Here is a 23,929-nt window from a genome sequence, read left to right as displayed (position 1 = left end):
ATATATATATATATATATAGTATAATAGGACCTTGTTTATTTAATTCCTGAGTGCTTGTTTACTTTCTGAAATCTAAGTGTGTAAAGAAAATAAAGTTTGCCTTTATGCTAAATTATCAGAAAGAGGACCTTGAGTCTTAAAGTCCGAGCCAGACATGTGGTTCTTAAAACTGGGTCCCTAAAAGGTTAAAGTAAACAACGATAGTCGAAACTATTTATAATGGCACTTTTTTTTTTTTTTTTACTTAGCTAACAATCGAAGTAAATATCAAGATGTTATATAACTTTTATATTGATTTGTATATATCTACTGACATAGGGCAAGCTTTTTTCTGACTCTAACTGAAATAAACTTGGACAAAGAGCAAAGTTTTGAGGTCACATACATATCTGCTCTTGAATACTCCTGAACGTGGAGATTATAATACGTGTTAACACACACAATTAAAGAAGAAATATTGCGAAAAGTCAATTTTGTCTTTTCGCCACCCTTTCGTTATCATTCACTTGCAATTATAATCTTTATCCTTTAGCCCTGCGATGTTAAACTAAAAACTTTATTTCCAAGATAATGCGTCAATAGTTGTTTGTTCTATGAACATTACTAATAACAACGTATTACAATACACCATGCCTAAAAGAATTTGTTTGCTCTTTACTAACAATACTCGAATTATTATTGCTCTCTCCGGAATCCTTTGCACGTTAGTCGTAGATGCTTCTCACTCTGCCACGCCGTTACTTGATAACTTTACGCGTCGTATCATATATGCGACGAATCGGAAACTAAAACACTTTATTTCCGCCATTTCTGGCTATTGCGCTCTCCCAGTTTGTAATGTTAACACTTGAAATGTGCACTACTACCTCGCGAAAGATGGCCCCGAAGTTCATTTACCAAAATCTGCTTTCCTCTTCTGAGTCAGAAAAGGCCCTGACAATTTTTGGGGGCAGGTAACCTGAGTTCATCTTACGTTCATAGCTGTATATATACACATAAAAAAAGAACTGAAAAGTTTCTGACGGACTGGAGGTGGTCGCAGGGGTTCAGCCCTCTGGGCAGCCTCTAGCTACGGGTCTCCTTAACGATCACTCTGTCAAATTCTAAGGAACAACCCCCTCGATTATTAAGAATGCCATATTAAGAAGATTATTGACAAGCCAATGCTCTTCCAGTTCTTAGTACAATCACACATGATACATGAGACACCACTTTCATAGAACATTAACTTTTGCTGTAAGCCAAACTGAAACAAAGGATAACAATTTTACCCTTAATGCTACCACACCCTTTTCTTATGAACAATTTTTGATTTATCCTCCAACGTCTTCCGCTCACAGGAAGGTCAGTGATTTGTATGTCGCAGTAGACTCTTCGACTTCTTGCATTTCTGCCCACATCGCTTTGTTCGCAGTGCTCTCGGAAAGAAAACTTTGTTGCAAAAAACGTTTGCGTTGCGTGACATAGGGAAAAACTGCTCGTGTGAGTCAGCGAAGAAAGGAGAATCCTGAACTGAACAAGGCCATCTTAAAGAACAGGTCAATACTCTTGACGCCTTAGGGGTCATCTTATAGCTACATGCATCTCCTTTATTATTGCTGCTTCGTTTAATTTGGCACTGAGACCAGTAGACTTTACTACAAAGAAAGAAAGAAAGCCCTTGAGGAGAGGTAACAGGTTTTACTTTAAAATTATTTCCTGGATGATAGCTTTTTTATATTCGGAAGTAGTTGGCAGATGGATGTCGCGTCTCAAAATCAGGTAAATACAAGAAATGTGACCTGCTTTCTCGCATGCTAAGACTCGAGGTAATTAGAAGTACAAATTTGAAATCGAGTGCGGGCAGATTTATTATAGTGTTAGAAACCACCATCGAAGAGAAAACCAGTTATTTGTCATGTCTATTGGAGGTCTGTACTGTATAGGTAGAAAATATTACGGCCAACATACTTTGTATGATATGTTTATTTATACATTTTAACAGATGGCTTTAATGAAATTCTCAGACTTCTTTGACTAATGTGATATAATAGCATCTTCACTTCAATTTTAGAAATAATATACCGGTATTATTATTAATTGTTGATTAGCTTACTAACATAATTAGCTTCTGAAAACTGTTGGGGGCAATGGTTCAGTGGTAGAGCGTTTACCTCTAATGTGAAAGGTCCCTGGTTCAACCCCAGACGATGAGAGTTTGTGGTGCGAGAGATTAGCTTTCGCTGGAATTAACGTTAAAGTGTACGTCTACGTCTCATACAGCCTCGGTGCTGAACGGGACGCTAAACGCCAAATTAAGAACCCAGCAAAATGTTCATAATCATTCACTTTAATTAATTACTCGTCTCCTTTAGCCCACAAGGCACAATCGTAGTACGTGTTTCCTAATATCATCTATGCAGTACGGAAGGATGCAGTACGATGGATTATTTTCTTCCTTCATGTGGTATTTCTTTTTAGTAAATATCAGAGGAACTTATATTGTAAATTGTTTACGTAATATATTAATACAACGATTAGTTAAGTTCAAATTATTCCATGTATGTAAAAAAAATACAAATTTCCTAACAATGTTTCCTCTCCTATGTAGAAAATTCCACAGACGAAATCAGTTTCATTTATTAGTAGGGATGCGCACGAGACAGGATTTTCCTGACAAAATTAGAGTCGAGACACGGCTCTTTCAATAGAGAAATATACATTTTTCGAGTCGAGACATCACTTTTACAGCACATTTTCGAGACGAGACAGCCACAAATCTTGTCTCGTGCGCATCCCTAGTTATTAGGGAATTTGGTTCGCTATTCATGAAAAAAAAAAAGAACCGAATACCTCTCGGATCCTTTCAAATGACAATAATAATTCAATTTGTCACAGTAGAAAGAAACATTCACTTAATTCATTCATGGAGGCACACATGCTGTATATGGAAAACAATAACACTCATGCATTGTCATGGTCAACCTGAGATGCTATTCAAGTTCCCTTTCAGACAATTCAACCTTGTCCTTCGATTAGAGATGAATACACAAAGAAGTGGTAATTTTCTGAAGCGGTGTTTAAAGTTCTTTGTGAATGATCAGTCTTTCGATAGGATATTTTTATCTCAAGGACACACGAAAAAATGCATAAAAGAATCATGAACTTAGCTGTTTGGATAGTAAAAGAGGATAAGGAAACGCTTCAAAGAAAAGGCATTGTCAATCTACTGTATCGACTCCTTGTATAAAAGAAAGCTTTTTGACAAGCTAAGCAATTCCTGCACTATCTGCCTTACAAAAGATATTACTAAAATAGAATATATCTAAACAAAGACAAAAAAAAGCTTCTTATAACACAATAAGTTCTAAAAGGATCAGCTTAAATGATATTTTAAGGCCACTTCATAAAATTTTGGGCACTGATTTCAAGGCTAAACGTTTTTAGCCACTTTATAATTAGTTTTATGGTAGGGTTGCCATTCGTCCCGGAAAAACCGAGACTGTCACGGAATCGAGATCTGCGTTCCGAAAATATTTCTTGGGATGCTTAAATGTCCCGGTTTTCAGCGAAGAAGAAAGGAAAGAAATATCACAGTTTGGTTTTATTAGGTACATAATTATTCTATTCAGCTTCTGAATATGGCAATTCAAAATTTGAATTGCGAGTTACTGAGTTGTTAATTTGTTAAAAACAGAAATAAAGTAGAAATTTAACGAAAGAAGTTCTTTGAAGATAACAAAGACCGCCAGAACATACTGCCAATGAATTAACCGTTCTTAAAAAGGGATACAACACAAACAGACAAAAGTGTGAAAGGAAACAAATCTTGAATGAGCTAAAACAGACTCTGAAATCCACCAAACATAACAGATCCTGAGAAATTAAAAAAGAAAAAAGAAAAGAAAAGAAAAGAGAGAGAGAACAATTTTGCTTGGGTAGATCATCTGCTTACGTTTGATTAACTAGGGAGGAAAAGGTCTACTAAAATGGCTAAAAATGTGATTACATAGTACTTGAACAACTCTATCTAATGAAGAAAGTAAATTAGTATATAACACTTGTTTTCATTTTAAGCATTTCAAAGATTCTTGTAATTTAGTAGTGTCCCTTAGATTTTCATTTTTGAAATGTGGTAACCCTATTTTATGGTTATCCGTCTCATAAAATGTACTTGATTTTAAATAGTGTAGTAGCTTATAAATGAGTTGCTCTAACGTCATTTTGTTAACCAAAGGACCAGCCCTTTCCGCTGGTCTTCCATATTGGCTAGCACGTAGCTATGGTGCACGGGTGCTGGGTTCGATTCCCGGTGAGAGAACCTTGAGATTTGAAGGTATTATGTGGTTCGGATTCTACCTTAATCTGTAGGTCCACGTTTTACATAGCCTTTGTCCTGAAAAGATGCTAAACTCTAATTCAATCAACCAATACTAAGTAGCATTCAGGCTTCTTCTGTATTTATTAATCGGGCAACTTCTCTTACGTCATCCACTAGAAATATACATTTTGCAACTTCTTAAATATAACATGGATAAGAAACACGAAGCTGAGACTAGTGGCATAGTTGTATATCCATCTTTCTTGGAGGCGACAGTGTGCGGTGAGGAATAACTTATACTGTGAAATTGATCTTGCATGATGACCTATGCACTCATCAACTACACAAATTTAATCCCCAGTAGTATTTGGAGCCCACGTTAAAAGTAGATCCTTGCATCACGGCTGCAACGGATTAAAATGAAGCCAAGCGCTGTTAAGTGGAAATCTCGGAACTATTTCGAGAGTGGAGGAGCAGTTGTCAAGTGGCTTCAACCGTCTAAAATACCAACAGATAGGAGCGATGTAGATATAAGTGTGCTTTCCCATGTTAGGAAAAAAGTTCTCTTTCATATTACAAATGTTAGTAAATCTGAAACCCTAGACATAAACTACCCTCTTTCTTTGTTTGTACATAGGAATTCATAAAAGGCACATTCATGTGGTTCGGATCCCATGTTAAACCGTAGGTCCACGTTTTATATAGCCTCGCTGCTCAAGTAGACGCCAAATTAAAAATCCAACCCAGTCCAATCTTAAAAGACACAAACAATATTGTCTTGTGCTGAAGAACAATGTACCATTCTCCTTAAACACTACCTTATAACTTCAAAAATATTTTTAGTGTGTTTTTTAATAAACGGTTACGTAACCATAGAACATAAGTGGGCAACCGCGCCTGGTATTGGTGTTTACTATTCAGCTACACTGTAGCCCATGATAAATTATAGGCCTAATTTTCAATTATTACTATCATTATTAAATGTAAATAAAGTATCATACTATTCAATGAAACAGTACATTTATGGAGTATTTCTATTAACTATGAAAACAAGAAGAGTCAATTCTGCTTTCAAACATGCCAAATATATTCTTACTAGCAGCTCAAATATCCGGTGTCGCCAGAAAAAACATTTAAGTAGCCTATCGTCTCTAGAAATTTGTCGAGAAAATGCTATATTTATAACACTTTACATATATAAATACATAATGTTTATATTTATAATAATTTCACCCTCCTGAAGTAAACCTGCAGCGAAAAAGGCAATGCCGCTTATAAAATACTATTTTGAAAGTACTAAAATCTCTATCTTATCTATAAAGGCAACATGTAATGATTTTGTATTGTTCACTTGCCTCCGATGCAGTGTTTCTTCCAGACATGGTTTTTGGGGGGCACTGCCCCCCCCCCCCCGGAGCTCTGAGAGTGCCCCCGGAGGAGACCAAAATAATACGTCTATAATATAATAATAAATAGAATAGTACCAGCAGTGCCCTCCCGGAATGCTAAGTGTGTCCCCCCGGAACACTTTCTGAAAGAACGACTGCTCCGATGTTCGGGGAAACTTTGTAAATAGTCCACAATCTTCTTCCTACAGTTAGTTACCTAACAAAATGCCAAACGAATGGCATGGATTTGTGTAGAAGATAAAGAAACAAACAATTAGCATTATACTGTGTAAAAAGATATGAGTTCATATGCGAATATCAACTTGATATCAACCGCTTTTACCTCGTGACACTTACAAGTTACCAACTATAAAAATAATACAGAAATTTAAATTTTCTCTACTTGATCTAAAATTTAGATCATGCTTTTTATAAATGAATATAAACTCGTGCTTGTTTTCTTTTGGATCACGAAATATTTGAATAAAGGAGTATTCTTAATTTATGAGAACTTCGCTTCATAAATAATTGATTAGTATAACCAAATGGTTGTTCAGAGGGTTGGACGATTTATGGCTTGTAACACCCTACGAATGTTAAGGTTTTCTTCTACATGTTCTCTCGTGCCCTTCTTCGGATCTTTTTTTTTTTTTTTTTTTTTAATCAAATTGTTTCCGTATTTTCTTTTACTTCAAGCTCATTCTCAAATCAATACACGAGATTTCACTCGAATTACAATTAAAATTATCAACAAACTAATCAGGTTCTGCATTTTACAGTAGATTCGTGGTTCTTGACTTGAACATAGTTCGATTAAAAACTTATTTAATTAAACAAAGGTTTAAGGATATTGGGGACCGGCGCCATTTTTGTTTTTCAGCTCATTGATTAAAAATTATACATGGAGAAACATTGTATTACTTTCTTTACTTTGAAATGAACGAGAATTTTAATGCTTTCATTTTGCCATTTTCTTCCTTAAGTTTATTTGTTTCTTGCTTTACCAAAAGTGGATTTTATTACGTAACAAAATTAAATACTACTTAAATTAGGTTTCATTTATAAATTTACGAACATTAGGTTGGTGCAAATGAATGCCCACTTTGGGGGATGCTTATCTCAAAAACACAATACTAAAGCCATGCGTCTAACGTCACAAAACTCAGAATTCAACCAGCAAACAGGCTAGGATGGGGTGTTACTCTGACTTCATATCGATACTATGCTCAATCGATTCATTTTTATATATGAAACAATTAGGCATTGGAAGATATCTTCGATCGCAAGCGTGTTCAAATTACGGGCGTTGAAAGTTCGGAATTGAACAGATTTTGCGAAAAGTTTAAAGTTATTATTATTATTATTATTATTAGATAGACACTTCATTTTTGGTATCGGGGGGTTTTCTTGGGTGCCCAACACAGTGATGAGATCAAAACCTACACATTTTGCAAAATAAGAGCACTTACTGGGGAGGAGGTGATGGGTGATGGCATCCTACAACTTGCAAATTGCCTCCCGTTTCGCACACTGGGTTGATAGGCCAATAGTCAGTCAGTCAGACGGACAGACCTTCCCTAGTCAGACAGTCAGAAAGTAGTATGAAAGTGCACCATGAGGAACCCACAATGGTGAGTGATTTTTCTTTACAACTTCAAATTGATACATTTTGCATAGCAAGCAGAAGAAAAAAGTTAAGTCCGAAGCCCTTCGTAAACTTGCATTTACACAGCCGTACGCCTAACCCGTACCAGATTTACGTATAAGCTAAACATGCTATAGTTTACCCCCCCCCCCAAAAAAAAATGTAAAAGAAAAAACTGGATGTACATTCTCAAAAATAAGATAAGAAATAAAAAATAAAATCTACATACAATAACAGTGTGTTTCTATGATATGGGGCCCCTCCTGCTAATCTACTCCCTAAAATGTTAGTTGACAAAGGAGAGCTGGGCCCGATTACCTTGAAGAGCTTAGAGCCTCATTAAATCTAAATCCGGCTCTGGGTCTAACCAGGCCCGTGCTGGTCCACCGGGACACCGGGACGTGTCCCGGTGCGCCCTCCGTAATATCACAGTATAAATAAAGGTACAAGTTTTTAGTAATAAATTCTTACAATTTTATTGGTAAAGAACCCGTGGAAGGTGCAGTGCGCCCTTTACATTAGGCGCCCTTCCGAGACCACATCAAAGATGAACGATGTTATTTACTCTTCTGTATAGCACAGTTCTGTACAATAAATACACATACTTACTGTTGGCGAAGAACCCGTGAAAGGTACAGTGCGCCCTTTACATAAGGCGCCCTACAAAACATCACATTATAGATAAGTGGTTTTAGTTATCCTGTATACCAGCTTTGTTTAATAAATTGAAATACTGACTGGTAGTACAGAACCTGTGAAGAATACAAGGCGCCCTTTAGATAAGATGCTCTGCGAAATACCACATTGTTTTCTATTTTATTTTTCTGTATTTCAGTTTTGTATTATAAACAAATACAGTTGCTATTGGCTGAGAACAGGTAAAAAGTATAATCTAACTAACTAACTCTATGGCCTATGGAACCCGGAGGTTCAATGCCGCGTTCACAAAAGCTCTCCATTGACTTCTATCCTTAGCTAACTGCATCCAGTTTCTACTTTGTATTCCAATTTTTGCGAGATCTATCTTAATATTGTCCTCCCATCTGTGCCTAGGCCTTCCTAATGGTCGTTTTCCGATTGGTCTTCCAGTCAATACTTCGAAAGTGTTTCTACTTTCTTCCATTCTGGCTACATGACCTACCCATCTAAGCCTCCTAGACTTGACGACCCTAACAATGTTGGGTAAACCGTATAAATTATGTAGTTTCTCGTTATGAAGTTTCCGCCATTCCCCATTCCCGTTCCTCTTGGGTCCGAATATTCGTCTCAGGATCTTGTTCTCAAATACTTTCAGAAACTTATATAGCTATAAAACGAAACAATGTGATACATCAAGAATAGTTCGGATAGTCAAACGTACGATGCATTTATGTAATATTACACTCACACTAGTCTCTAATTTACGATTTTTACGGCATCAAAGCTTTCACAGTCTTAATATGCATCCATATATCCGAGCATATTGATTGTTCCTGTGTGTTTTAAAGCAGTGTTCGGATAATCAGTACCTGTTGTATTTCTGAAATAAAGCTATATTTATTTCCGTAAAATGTGGTCTTCCTGTCACCACGGCACGGCGCGTCCTCAGATTGTGGATCGAGGAGAAGGCCTCTGGTATATAGAGGTTAGCTGTGAATATACTGAGTAAGCAGTTGCGAACACACAATGGGTGATAATCCAGCTTGAGAATTTGATGTGAGGCTAACAACCTCATCCATTAAAAAAAAAAAAAAAAAAAAAAAAAAATCAGATAAGTTCGCAGAATCCTCGGATCAGAACTGATAACTTGGCAAGAACTCCGCAAAGTAAAATCGACATGAGATTTGGAACATAAAATATAAGAAGTCTCTGTAGGACAGGCGCGTTAAAATTTGTAAAAAAATGAGTTTAGAAATAGAGGTTGGACCTAGTGGGATATAAGGAAGTTAGATGAGAAGGAAATGGAGAAGTCAAGTCGGGAAATTTTACGTTCTTTTACGGGGAACAAATTAAAAATTACCAACTAGAAACAGGGCTTTCCGTTCACAAACGAATACGTAATATCAGCAATTACTTAGGTTGAATTTGTTAATGATAAATTTTCTTTTACTTCTCTTAAGGGTCGGTGGTGTAATATTATTATGCACATGCCCCAACAGAAAATAAGGATGGCGATTAAAAAAAGACAGTTGTTACGAAAAAATAGAAAGGGTATTTGATCATCTCCTGCAATACCATATGAAAATTCTGTTAGGCGGTTTCAATGCGAAGGTAGGACCAGAGGGTATTTTGAAACCGATTATAGGGAATAAATATTTGCATAAGGAAGGTCGTGACAACGGCGTTAGACTCGTGAACTGTGCAATATCCAGAAACCTTATCGTGAAGATTACAAAATTCCAACATTGCGACATTCATAAATGTACTTGGACCTCATCAGATGGAAAAACATATAACATTATTCAAACTGATCATGTTTTAGTAGACAGAAAAGAACAGTCTAGCACAACTGATGTTCGGTCGTTCAGAGGAGTTGATTGTGATAGTAAGAGAGAGACTATCGTGGAATAAAGGAAATATTCAGTATCTGAAAACGGAGCGGTATTTTTTAAAATAGAGGAGAGTCAGGTGAGAGGGGAACCAGATTGAAGTGTCGAATAGATTCTCGGTTTTAGAAGGTTCGGAGTGCACGAAATTAGAGATAACATTACAATTTCAGCAAAAGAAATATTGGAGCTCGCAGAAATACGTAGGAACAAACCATGGTTCAACCAGGAATGTACTAAAGTAGCAGAGAAGAGAAAACAGAAGAAACTGCGTTGGATACAAAATCCGAACGAAATAACTGCATAGAATATAATTGTCATCTTGCAGAAAACTTCTAAAACTTTTAGAACAAAGAAACACGACTTTTGAAAGTTAAAATTAATTAACTTGAAGATAATAGTGAAAACAAAAACATTCGGGACATGTATAAATGCATCAACAAACTTAAGAAGGGCTATCAACTTCGTGCTTATATATTAAAGAAACCTAAAGGAACAGTTCTCATTGATACAGATAGCATCTTAAATAGATGGAAATATTTCTTTGACGATTTGCTTAACACATAGCCAAAAACTAATGCACGTGGAGAATGTGAAATGCATGCAGCATAACCGTATATTCCAGAACCTAACCAGACAGAAATAGAAATCGCTATTTAAAAATAAATAAATAAATAAAAATAAACACACATCTCTGGGTGTAGACGAAATTCTGGTTGACTTAATTTTAGCTGGAGGGGAATTATTGTAGAGCAAGATACACAAACTCATTTTCATTATCTGGAACAAGGAGGAATTACCACAAGAGTGAAGAGAATCAATCATTGTTTCAGTTCAGAAGAAAAGCAACAAAACAGATTTAATAAATATCGAGGCATTTCTCTTCTGTCAACATCCAATAAATCCTCTTAAACATTGTATTAGAAAGATTGACTCCATACGCAGATGAAATTATTGGAGATTATCAGAACGGATTTAGGGAAAATCGATCAACTATCGACCAGATATTTACCATTCGACTAATACTTGAAAGGAAATGAGAATACAATAACCTAGTACATCAATTATTGACTTTAGACTCTGGTAGGAGGGAAACATTGTACAACATGCTTACAGAATTTGCAATACCGAAAAATGTAGATTAATTGAGATATGTTTAAATGAATCCCAAAGTAAGGTTCGAGTAGGGAAATTCTTGTTCACGAGCTTTCACGTTGAGAATGACCTGAAACAAGAGATGCGTTGTCGTTATTATTATTTAACTTTGTTCTGGAGAACACTATAAGGAAAATCAAAGACAGCAATTAGGTACTAGAGCTGAATTGTATTTGCCAGGTTATGGCGTATGCTGATGATGTAAATTTAATAGGGAATGATAGAACAAGAGAAAGGAATGCAAAAATCTTAATTAACGCTTGCAGAGATATAGGCTTAAAAGTAAATGCAGAGAAAATTAAATAAATGGAAGTATGTCGGGATCGTAATACTGCATTTTATGGATGCGTTAAAATACCGAATAATATTTTCTTTCGACAAAGTGGATACTTTCAAATATCTAGGATCATTATTAACACACCAAAACCATAAGCACTAAAAAAAATTATGTCAACTGAAAGCAGGAATCTAGTGCTATTATTAAGTTAAAAAAACTTTTGTGTCGCTAATTCTGTTGAGGAATTTGTAGCTCAAAATATAAAACGATAATCATGTCTGTTGTGCTGTATGGTTGCGAAACATGGTCACTGACTCTGAGGGAAAATCGCAGACTGAAAGTATTTGAAAACAAGATTCTTAAACCAATATTCGAACTCCAAAAGGAACGGGAATGGGGAAAGGCGGAAACTTCATAACGAGGAACTGCATAATTTTACCAAACATTGTTAGGGTCATCAAGTCTAGGAGCTCAAATGGTCAGGTTATGTAGCCAGAATGGAAGAAATTAGAAACGCTTTCGAAGTTGTAACTGGAAATCCAAATAGAAAAATGACCGTTAGGAAGACCGAGGCGCAGATGGGAGGACAATATTAAAATGGTTCTCGCAGAGATTGAAATATAAAGTAGAAACTGGGTTAAATTTTCTAAGGACAGAAATCAATGGAGAGCTTTTGTAAACGCGGCAATGAGCCTCCTGCGTCCATAGGCGTGCTATACTAAGTTGTTGATACATTTAGCTTCTTTTTATTTGAGAGAAATATTATTACAGGAACTAAAAAGTTTTTCTGTAGTAAAGAGGATTTAGATTCGAGGTTAGCTATTTACGTTAATACTAAAACAAATTTTGTGGTGATTTTGATATAAAATGGCACCCATACTTTCTTTCAAAGTCTCTCTCTCTCTCTCTATATATATATATATATATATATATATATATATATATATATATATATATATATATATATATATATATATTCCCGTTCGTATGGGCGCCCTTTTAGTAGACTTGTCCACCGCCCTCATTAGTATCCCAGCACGGCCCTGGGTCTAACTAAAGCTAGGCCTACAGCAAACTTGCTAAATCTTCGATTGCAAGTTTGCTTCAAGCTTGCCAATAAGGATAGCCTTAAAATTCCTTTAAATTGACACATCTGTCAAGTATGACTTAAAGTGTAAACTTGGTAAAGCCATACACAGAGAAAATCGCCAAAGCTAACGCTAACGCGCACACGTCTTGGGTAGTTTTCAGGCTTACATCTGGTCTAAGAGTACACAGGTTTATATGTTAAGGCTATCTGAGCTTGAAGCATGACAAAATTTACCCTTGACAAAAGCCTTAAACAGGGAGAATCTTTAATGTTAATGCACGGTGGCTCAGTGGCAGAGTGTTTACCTCTGGTGTGTTGGTACCTGGTTCAATCCCGGAACAAGTAAATTTGTGGTGAACAACATCGTGTCCGTAGGTTTTCTCGCGGTACTCCTGTTTCCTTCAACATTCTCATTCCACCAATTCTTCCATCATCATTCACTTGCCTATCATCGGTTTCCTTTAGCCTAAAAGACATAATCGTTGCACGTTAAACTAAAATATTTCACTTCACTTTTTCTCAATTGGAATCTTGTCAAGGTTCATGATATTTCCACTTAAAAGAAACATTCTTGCCTTTATATGGCAATAGTATGGAATCTGCTAAGAACAGGTCCACTAACAACAGATCTGTTGGCATGGAGCATTACGCTAGTGTCAGCTACCATGGCAGTCGAAATCAAACAAAAATTAAAAAAAAAAAAAAAAAAAAAAGTAGAACAAATTAATAGATAAATCTAAACAAAATAACAACGTTTTAATTAAATTGAACATACCTGATTTACAGATGTGTTTTTCCGACTTTAGAACTTTACCAAATGCATCCTATTCACTGAATCATGTCAAATGAAAACTAGAATATTTGTAAAAAACTGTTCTGACCGAACCAAAACTAAAGTAGAGGAGGTTAAAAACCTCCAGTGTTCCTAAGCAACAAAGGGGTGAAAAGTAATAACGAATAATTTATATACATAAGCTCCAACTCACTCAAATCATCGTGTAACAATAAAGGTATAACAATGACTTATTTGTTAAATTTGTTATGGAAAATTGACAGATTTCAAGATTTCACAGATAAGCTGTTTACAAGTATTTATGACTGAAAGCTTATGAATCGCCTAGAAGAAGAGGGATAATTATCTTTAATAGTGGAACCATATCTCCTGTAACGAAGAAAAAATACCTTTGGTAAGGTATATTCTGATTTCCCTTTGAATTACGAAGACATCATAGCAGATTCTTTGTATTATATCTCAGTATGAATAAATATATCTGAACTACAGTAAAATTCAAATTACCCTCACTAACGACTGCTGGACACAACCCAGATATGCATAAATCAGGAGAATTGAAGCAATCATGAAACAGAAGTTATGAGATCGAAAATTTGTCTAAAATCGTTTCTGTTGAATAAAAATGTAAACTTAATATGTGTTGAAATTAAGATTACTTTTACTACAAAGAAATTTTTCAAAATGCAGTACACGAATCTATGTTGTTACATACATTTAGAGATGTTATAACAGTTAATTGTTTCGCCCAGGTTGTGAAATTTTTAGGTGTTACGTCTCGTGGTTATGCAGGCTGCGCTAAAGGAGACGACGATGATGAGAAATGAATGAAATGGTGTAATGAAGAAAGTGGGAGGAAAGGGAAGAACAGCGAGAAAACCTACGCACACGGAGTTCCACCACAAAGTTCATTTGGTGCGAACTACGATCGAACAAGGGACCCCATACACCAGAGGTGAACGCTCTACCACTGAGCCACCGTGGCCTCTAGGATGTGAAATCTAACAGGTCAAGGTGGGAAGGGAGGAAGGAAAAGAGTAAAAAAAAATCTTCGCACTAGTATGTATCGACACAGAGTTCACATGTTTGAACATCCATTAACTATTAAACTATTTAAGAATAGAGATGCCGCTAGCCGTTAGGTCACCCATTAATTACATGCCAATTACTGTAATTAGTTTGCAAACTTCTGGCAATAGTGCCACTATTCATATAAACCAATAGGGTTGCGAACTCTGAAAAACAAAATTAATAATATGCACTCGCTCATAATCCTGAAAATCGATTAAGAAGAATTGTATTTTAAATCTTGAGATATACAGTAGCGACAATAAGTCGTATTTTGACAAACGTATTTTCGCTCCTAGGAAGTGCATAGTGCGCTTCCCTACTTAGCTAGCCTACTTCCCATCGTGGGCAACGTTACACATATTTACAAACTGGCAAGAGGTTTGATAAATTGAAAATTCTAATATTTCGGTGTATTATTTAAATAATAGTAGGGTTGATATTTTCATAGAGCGGAGAGGGAGCAAGGCAGACCATAAAGTTTAGGTATATATATATATATATATATATATATATATATATATATATATATATATATATATATATATATATATATATATATATATATATATATATATATATATATTTACAAAAGACGAAAAAAGATAAAATTCCGGAAATGTGTCGCTGAAGAATAAAAGTTTGCAAAATCTCTTTCACTGTAGGCCTAATTTTCTTTTCAACGAGATAACGATTCCTTTTTAAATGAGAAACTAAACAAGTGTTTCTCCGTCCTATTTTCAGCTAAAAATAAATAAATAAATAAACTTTTTGTCACAAATGGCCAGAACCTGCTACTAGAGACCTGCATGGGCCAGGCTTGGGCGGTCGACTCTGTTATTTCTTTCGGCCGGGCTGGGCTTGGGCGGGCCGACACTGATTTTTCTTCAGGTCGGGCCGGGCTGGGGCCGATTAATTGCAATTCTTTAATAATTATTGACTTTCGTTAAACGATAATTAGAATAAAGGCAAACGTTGAAGAAGTGTGTCCGTGAAAAATGTTACAAAATGAAACTTTTAAAATTTATCGGGCCCGGGCCGGGCTTGGGCCAAGAATTTTAAAAAACTTATCGGGCCGGGCCGGGCTCGGGCCAAAAATTTTCGGGGCCGGGCTGGGCTGGGCCTACGTACATTCGGGCTGGATTGGGCTCGGGCCGAGAAATTCGGCTCGTGCAGGTCTCTACGACACACTGATGTGTCGCGGAGTCTCATAGGGTATGCAGCAAAACTAGAATTTGAAAATAATGAAGCATTTAATCTAACATATAAAACTGAAAGTCACTATGTTTGTGACTTAATTACTCTTGGACTATTCGGCCCGTGCAGGTCTCTACCTGCTACCACGGCGTCCCAACGCCTCCAGAAATTTCCGGCAACTGCACGCCGGACTCAGCGCTGTTTTCTCGCGGAGTTCTCCTGAAGTTTCTCACATGCCCTTTTGTTTTAAGTAACGACAAACACCCCATTTTCAATTTGCTGCATTGTATAATAATTTTACAAAGGTAGGTGTTCGAATTTTGAGTCTATTTAACTATCTTCATGCTTTTCTTGCTTTTAAAATCTGTAAAGCCAAAGGTTTGCGTTCACAATGGCGTGAGAAGAACTAGAAACATGGAGTTAGAACCATATAACTTCCCTGGTGAGGCCACCATACTCTAATTTAAGCTTTTTTTTTTTTCTTTTAAGAAGATGCGAAAAAGCCTTTGTATTGAAAAATACCTAATATTGCATTTTGGAGAAAGTCAATTTTAATTTTCCGCCCGGGAGGGACTAACGGACTATCTGCTCATCTGATCCAGATTCTCATTCCATCAATTCCTTTTATAATCATCCTCTTAAGTTAATAACCGTCCCTTTAGGTTACAAGGCATAAGCGTGGAATGTAAAACTAAAAGATTCATTTTTTATTAAAATTGAAGAATATCTACATATTTCTGCTACGGATTTTATGTTTAAAAAGCTTTTCTTTATTATTTGATTTTTCAACCGACTTCAGTAAACGAAGAGGATTTTCAATTCTACCTCTCTCTCTCTGAATATATTGTAGGGCCTATGTATTTTTATTTAGATAACTAACTAACTAACTAACTCTATGGCCTATGGAACCCGGAGGTTCAGTGCCGCGTTCACAAAAGCTCTCCACTGACTTCTATCCTTAGCTAATTGCATCCAGTTTCTACTTTGTATTCCTATCTCTGCGAGATCCATCTTAATATTGTCCTCCCATCTGCGCCTAGGTCTTCCTAATGGTCGTTTTCCTATGGGTCTACCAGTCAAGACTTTGAAAGCGTTTCTACTTTCTTCCATTCTAGCTACATGACCTGCCCACCTAAGCCTCCTAGACTTGACGACCCTAACAATGTTGGGTAAACCGTATAAACTATATAGTTCCTCGTTATGAAGCTTCCGCCATTCCCCATTCTCGTTCCTCTTGGGTCCGAATATTCTTCTCAGGATCCTGTTCTCAAATACTTTCAGTCTATGTTCTTCCCTCAGAGTAAGCGACCATGTTTCACAACCATACAGAACAACAGGCATGATTATCGTTTTATATATTTTAAGCTTCAAATTCCTCGACAGAATTCGCGACGACAAGAGATTTTGAACCGAATAGTAACACGAATTCCCTACTTTTAGTCGACATTTAATTTCTTCGTGAATATGATTTTCGTCTGTTAATATTGATCCTAAATATTTGAAAGTATCCACTTTATCAAAAGCATTATTTAATATTTTAACGCCTCCACAATTTGCCGTATTACGGTCCCGACGCACTTCCATGTATTTAGTTTTCTCTTCATTTACTTCTAAACCCATGTCCCAGCAAGCGTTTAATAAGATCTCTGCATTTATTTCTACTGTTCTCCTATCATCCCCTATTAAATTTACATCATCAGCATATGCCATAACCTGGTGAATGCCGTTCAACTCTAGGCCCTGGTTGCTATCTTTGATTTTCCTTATAGCGTATTCCAGCACAAAGTTAAATAATAATGGCGACAACGCATCTCCTTGTTTCAGGCCATTTTCGATGTGGAAGCTCGTGGACAAAAATTTTCCTACCCGGACTTTACTTTGGGATTCACTTAAACATACCTTAATTAATCTAATTAGCTTTCTCGGTATTCCAAGTTCTGTAAGAACGTTGTATAATGTTTCTCTCCTAACCGAGTCGTAAGCCTTTCTAAAATCAATAAATAGTTGATGTACCGGGGTATTGTATTCCCACTTCTTTTCGAGTATTTGGCGAATGGTAAATATTTGGTCGATAGTTGATCGATTTCGTCTAAATCCGCACTGATAATCTCCAATAATTTCATCTGCGTAAGGGGTCAGTCTTGCTAACAGAATATTTGAAAGGATTTTATAGGATGTTGACAGAAGAGAAATGCCTCGATAATTATTACAGTCAGTTTTGTCGCCTTTCTTGTGAATTGGAACAATGATTGATTCTTTCCACTCTTGTGGCAATTCTTCCTTGTTCCAGATAAGGAGAATGAGTTTGTGCATCTTGTTCCACAATTTTTCGCCTCCAGCTAAAATTAACTCAGCCGGAATTTCATCTACACCCGGAGATTTGTGTTTCTTCAATTTCTTTATAGCGGCTTCCACTTCTATTCGATTGGGTTCTGGAATATACGGTTCTGCGGTGTGTATCTCCTTTTCTCCACGCACATTAGTTTTTGGCTGAGTGTTCAGCAAATCGTCAAAGAAATCTTTCCATCTATTTAAGAGGCTATCCGTATCGGTGAGAACTGTTCCGTCAGATTTCTTTAATATATAAGCACGAGGTTGATAGCCTTTCTTAAATTCGCTGATCCCCTTATACATGTCCCGAATATTTTTATTTTTACTATTATCTTCAAGTTCCTTAATTTTAGCTTTCAAAAAATCCCGTTTCTTTGTTCTAAAAGTTTTGGAAGTTTTCCGCCTGATATCTGCGAAATTTTGTGTAGTTGTTTCATTCGGATTTTGTAGCCACCGTAATTTTGCCTGTTTTCTCTTCTCTGCTAGTTTAATGCATTCTTGGTCGAACAATGGTTTGTTCCTACGTATTTCCGCGTGTCCCAATTTTTCTATTGCTGAACTTTTAATGCTATCTCTAATTTCAATCCAAGTATCCTCAACACTAGTGCACTCCGAGTCTTCTAAAACCGCGAATCTATTCGAAACTTCAATCTGGTATTCCTCTCTTACCTGGCTCTCTTCTAATTTCTTTAAATTAAATCTCTCCGTTTTCGGACATTGAATATTACCTTTATTCAACGATAATCTCTCCCGTATTATCGCTACTACCAGGTAGTGATCAGTGTCACAATCAGCCCCTCTAAACGACCGGACGTCAATTATGCTAGATTGTCTTCTTCTATCTACTAAAACGTGATCAATTTGATTATGTGTTTTTCCGTCTGGTGATATCCAAGTGTATTTATGAACGTCGCGATGTGGGAATTTTGTACTCTTCACGATTAGGTTTTTGGATGTTGCAAAGTTCACGAGTCTAACACCGTTGTCATTACTTTCCTTATGCAAACTTTCGTTCCCTATAATCGGTTTGAAAATATCCTCTCGTCCTACCTTCGCATTGAAATCCCCTAATAGAACCTTCATATGGTATCGCGGGAGTTGGTCAAATATCCGTTCCACTTCTTCGTAAAAACTATCTTTTATATCGTCACCCTTATCTTCAGTTGGAGCATGTACTACCATGAGCAAAATAAATGACGCGTCTCTTTATTTTGAAGTTTTTTGAAAATATCTCCGTTTTCTTTATATGTTCGAAATTTCCGAAGGTTTCCCCAGCAGGAAACGTTAATAACAAGCCCGTTTTAAATATTTGTGTTAGATATTAGCTTAAAATAAATAAATTAGAAGCAAAAAACATTAAATCGACCGAAATTACGAGAATTACCAACTCTGCTAAAGTGGGAAATTTTCAAGAACTCGAGGGAATTCTACAGTTCAACACGAAGCAACGACATCTATGTCATTGAGAGAAATGCGGATTAAATCTACAAACGAAACTTTCAACGAAACATTTCTAATATGTCTTATTACATGCATTATCTGCAAACTTCAAATATATGAATCTATGCCAAGTATTAGCGTTTAGATAGAGCAAATAGTTGAAATTACCTATGGAAAAGGACGAATTGGTAGCACGATCGTAATGAAAAATCATCTTTACCGTATAACATGTTCAGTTTGCGTAAGAAAACAAATAGCTCAGTTAGTTAAAGCAACGAGTCTGTATGCCGAAGGTAGCTGGTTCGAATCCCCACAGAGGTGAAACTGTCATTTCTATTACTGTGGTTATTTTATTTATTTTTTATGTGGGAAAGAATCAAATTTTTAACATATGTGTAAAACTCATGACGATACCAAAAAAGAAAAAATGTTGTCGCACTTGCATTAGTGTCTCTAATTTTTGTTTGCAAACAGTTTCGTAATTATTTTCCCTGTGCTCACTGCTCACAATATGCTCGCTGGTGTATAACGAATGCTTTCCAGTAAACGTTAATTCTAATTTGGAGATTTTTATAAAGTTTCACAATGTTTATCATTAAATAATCTTCTATCTACTTGTTTGGACATTTTGATAACAGATTTCCCTATTAAATGTTTAATTTTCCCTAGATGTTTCATTACGGAAAAGTTTTACAATGTATTTGTTTTAAATTGAAATTGTTTTGAATTTACCCCATGAGGTAAGTAGCCCGAAGGAGGGGAACTGAAGTAGCTGATATTCTACGTAAAAGCAACCTATTATAGAATGATGACGCTTCTTACCTTCAGCACATAATCTTTACATTAGAGAGTCAGAGAGAAAAATCCTGTTTTTTCCTCTCCTATGACCACCCATCTTAAACCACCTCTACATACCATGGTTCGTCTTACACAATTTCGGTGCTCCAAAGACATTCATATAATAATAATAATAATAATAATAATAATAATAATAATAATAATAATAATAATAATAATAATAATAATAATAATAATAATAATCCTGAATATGCCATACAGTGGCGGCGATTGGACGTTAAAAGTGGGGGGGCAAGACATGATCTGAATATTTGTATATCACTGTTAGTTTCCCTGGTTGTTTCCAACACTTTGTTTGACGAAAGGTTGTATAACTAATAGGATACTATCTTTTTCAGTTAAAATACCGTATATCGTATTTTTATATTTTATTAAATAAATTGACAAGAGCAACAGAAGTAGGCACTAGCCCTTTGTATTCTTAAACAACAAAGGTGTAAGAAGAGATTTGATTACTTGTTCATGAACATCTTAAAATTCTGGTGGTCGCGGTGGCTCAGTGGTAGATCGTTCACCTCTGGTGCATGGGGTTCCTGGTCCAAACCCTGCTCCCGCCAAGTGGATCTTTTGGCGGACAAACACCTTGTGCGTAGGTTTTCTCGGGTTCTCCCGTTTCCTCCTACTTTCTTCATTCCACCATTTCATTTACAGTATTTATCATCTTCACCGTCTCCTTTAGCCTAGCCGGCATAAGCGTGGGACATAAAACTCAAAACTTTCATTTCATTTCTTTCTCTTAACATTCTGTCTAGAAAATTGTGTAATCAGATTATTTAATAACAAATTTACAAAACAAATGAATAGAAAGGATAATATTAATCATAGTAATGAATAATGAGGTATGCTATGTAGAAGTAATATTGAAACTGGGGATTAATGAACAACTTAATTTTTAATTCCACATATGCTTTTAAATGAATGTTATTACTCTTGGAAAATGAAAGCCAGTAAATACAACAAACATTTGCTACGACATTTAAAGCAATACATGTATTTGCTTGTGCAGCTTCTCGAAACATGTTCGTTGCCATTAGGTGCAGTTTTAACTCACTTGGAATACATCAAAACACAACCACACTTAGAATCATTTCACACTCCAGTTATACAAAATAATTCTAAAACCTAGAATTATGTTGAATTTACTAAATTTAATTGTGTATAAACTCGTACACCCCTAAACACACCACTTCACTCGTATATTACACTACAAAACAATGGAAAAGGTAGAAGTTGTTTCTTATTACGCTCTTTTTAATCAATATTCCTTACTTTAGAAAGAAGAAAAGACATTTTAGGAACTGTCAATTTTTGTGCAATTAAAGAATTCCTTGTGAAATACTTTTTTTTTTTTTTTTTTTTTTTTTTTTTTTTTTTTTTTTTTTTTGCAAATGTTCTCTCAATTAGTTTCAAAGCGGCTGACTAACATATCGAGCCGCTGTAAGAAGGTTGTATAGAAGCAAAACCTTCTAAATTCGTTTTTGAATTTTGGCTGGGAACGAAGAAAAAGTTACGCCCTCATGTTTTCAGAATTTCTTAACTTTTTTGTTTAGTTGTTGATTTCACTCATTTGTATTATTGATCACTAAACAAAAAAATGTTCAACAATTCTGAAGCATAAGGGCGTCACTTCTTCGTTTCCTGACAAAATTGAATAATGGATTTATTAGGTTTTGCTTCTATACCACTGAATTGAAAGTATGCTGGAATTATTGTGCTTCAATAGGTTAATTTTGGGGATGTTTTCCGTGGCAATTAAAACGCAATTCCTGTTGCTTTCTTAACTTCACGGGAAAACAACCAATATATACTCACGCAATGACAAATATTATATGGCACCATTTTTTCTATGAGACCGTAATACATACAAAAACATTACATTTCCAAATGAAACTATATACTTTAATGGGTTACTTCAAAAAAGTGGGGGGACAAATGCCCCCTTTGCCCCCCCCTAATGCCGCCCATGATACCATACTTACCTAATGTAGTAACCTTAGACATCTTAGTTTAAAATGCTTTCTTTTGTAATAATTTGAGCAACCATGTGGGAGGCGGCACGACGGTTTTTTGCCCCCCTCATTTCCTCCCAACAGACAAGGACAACGTTACTGACAAACAGGGACAACGTTACGTAATTTCTGATAAGCAGGGCAGACAAAATGAATAAGAAAATATATTTATATCACCCTCTCCCCGTTCATGATTGGAATATCACGTAGCATTTTTAATTCTACTGAAGATAACCCTGTGCGGTTAGGGGTAAGTAACTAAAGAGATACCTAATACATAGCTCCCCTTGATTGTAATATTACCGCTTCTTTATTTGTTCGAGGGAGCTCCTACACAACCAAGGGTGACAAAAAGAATAGGAAAAGTGTCTATTGATACTAGTGGCTGATCCAGCACGGATTCCTGAGTGGGGGGGAAGCGGTGAAGTGAAGGATTCTTTTGTTGATATGAAGCTGTCACAAATTACCACTTAACTAAACTAAACATAATGGTGTGGTTAACCGGAATCCAGTCAGTTCAAATTGATGTAAAAGTTTAATTTTTTACTTCATATTAAAGTTTTGGTTTCAAATGAGAATTTCAGTCCGAGTGGTCAATGATCAAATCTTGGGGGGCTTTTCGGTGTAGAGGCTATGACCCCCTTATGGGAAAAGGCAAAAATATTAAAATTCTTAAAACTTTCGAAGTTTTCGTCTATTTTAAAGGAACTTTTGGCTTCATATTCAAGTGTTTGTTCCAAATGACAATTCCAGTCCGAGTAGACAATGATCAATTCTCGGGGGACTCTGCAATGTAGGAAAAATAATGACGTCTATATCGTGATCCTGTTGGTGACATCACGTGTCATGACGTGAATATAGCACAAAATAAACGATAAACGCTGTCGGCTCTCGTAGCTGAGTGAGCTAGCGCAGCATGCTAGTTAGGAAGATTGGTTTTGGCGTGGGTTCAAATCCTGACTAGGGACGATTATTTTTATTATTTTGAAAAATAGTTTATAACACTTCTTTCGTTTAAAAAAAGATTTAAAATAATATTCAAAAAGTGATTTAACAATTATTTTTTTTTATTTTCGTTAAAATAAGTTGTACTATACAGTTCCACAGATCCATAGCGAAGTTGGTAATAAAAATAGTAGTAGTAGAAACGGGTTACAATGCAATTCAGCATTCATTTGTTTCCGTGCGATGTTGCCAAACGTAACTCGCTTACAATGCTTTCTGGCTAGGCCTTAGTGTGTTTCGAAAATATGCTTGTGTTCGGGATGAAGTTCCAGGGTTAAGCATTGACTATAAGTTTTTGCTATTAATATACCTTCTAACAATATTGGCAGTGGACAAAAGTTGGACCGTGTTGAAGCTTTTTGCTCCTAATTTAGTTATTTTACTTTATTATTTAACGAATATATTGAAAATATCTTTGTCAGCAAGCACGTATGCAGGAATTTATTTCGGGAGGGGTCCAAAGTTATCTGGGGGTCCGACTTCAATATTAGGATAAATTATAATATTTTTTTAAAAAAATAACCCCCAAAATTAGGTTAAATTTACAGAAAAGTTGGGATTTCAGAGGGGGTCTGGACCCCCTGAACCCACCCCTAAATGCGTCCTTGTTTTTCAGTAATGTTTCCTCATTTTGAAACCCTCAGAAACTTCGAATATATAAAGGAAAACGAGTTATTTTCGATAAAGTATCACTTCAAGGAGACGCGATATTTTTTATTGCACATGGTGGTACCCCAACTTAACAATGGCAAGAATTCCTTTACTTTGGTTCTCTGCAATTGCGCTGTATCGAAAGGTTAGGTTTGTATACTCCTAAGAACAAAAGTGTTTGCCAGAGAACCGTGATACT

General features: G+C 35.9%; 1 protein-coding gene across 4 annotated transcripts in view; it reads right to left on the bottom strand.

Moving 5' to 3' along the window:
* Positions 1-23,929, bottom strand: part of LOC145669734 (T-complex protein 11-like protein 1) — a 195,505-nt gene that overhangs the window by 90,099 nt on the left and 81,477 nt on the right. The window contains exon 1 of one of the 4 annotated variants that reach the window (XM_081738063.1): positions 13,157-13,340. The exons of the other annotated variants lie outside the window; for them this stretch is intronic. The gene's annotated coding sequence lies outside the window, so the exon portion shown is untranslated. Of the gene's footprint in view, positions 1-13,156; positions 13,341-23,929 lie in introns of those variants that run through there. 4 annotated transcript variants of the gene reach the window in all.

This window comes from Thermobia domestica, chromosome 14 (genome assembly GCF_964235325.1).
Source record: "Thermobia domestica chromosome 14, izTheDome1.hap1.1, whole genome shotgun sequence".
Lineage (NCBI taxonomy): Eukaryota > Metazoa > Arthropoda > Insecta > Zygentoma > Lepismatidae > Thermobia > Thermobia domestica.
The sequence above is the reverse complement of the archived record's forward strand: the minus strand, read 5'-3'. Positions and strand labels throughout refer to the sequence as shown.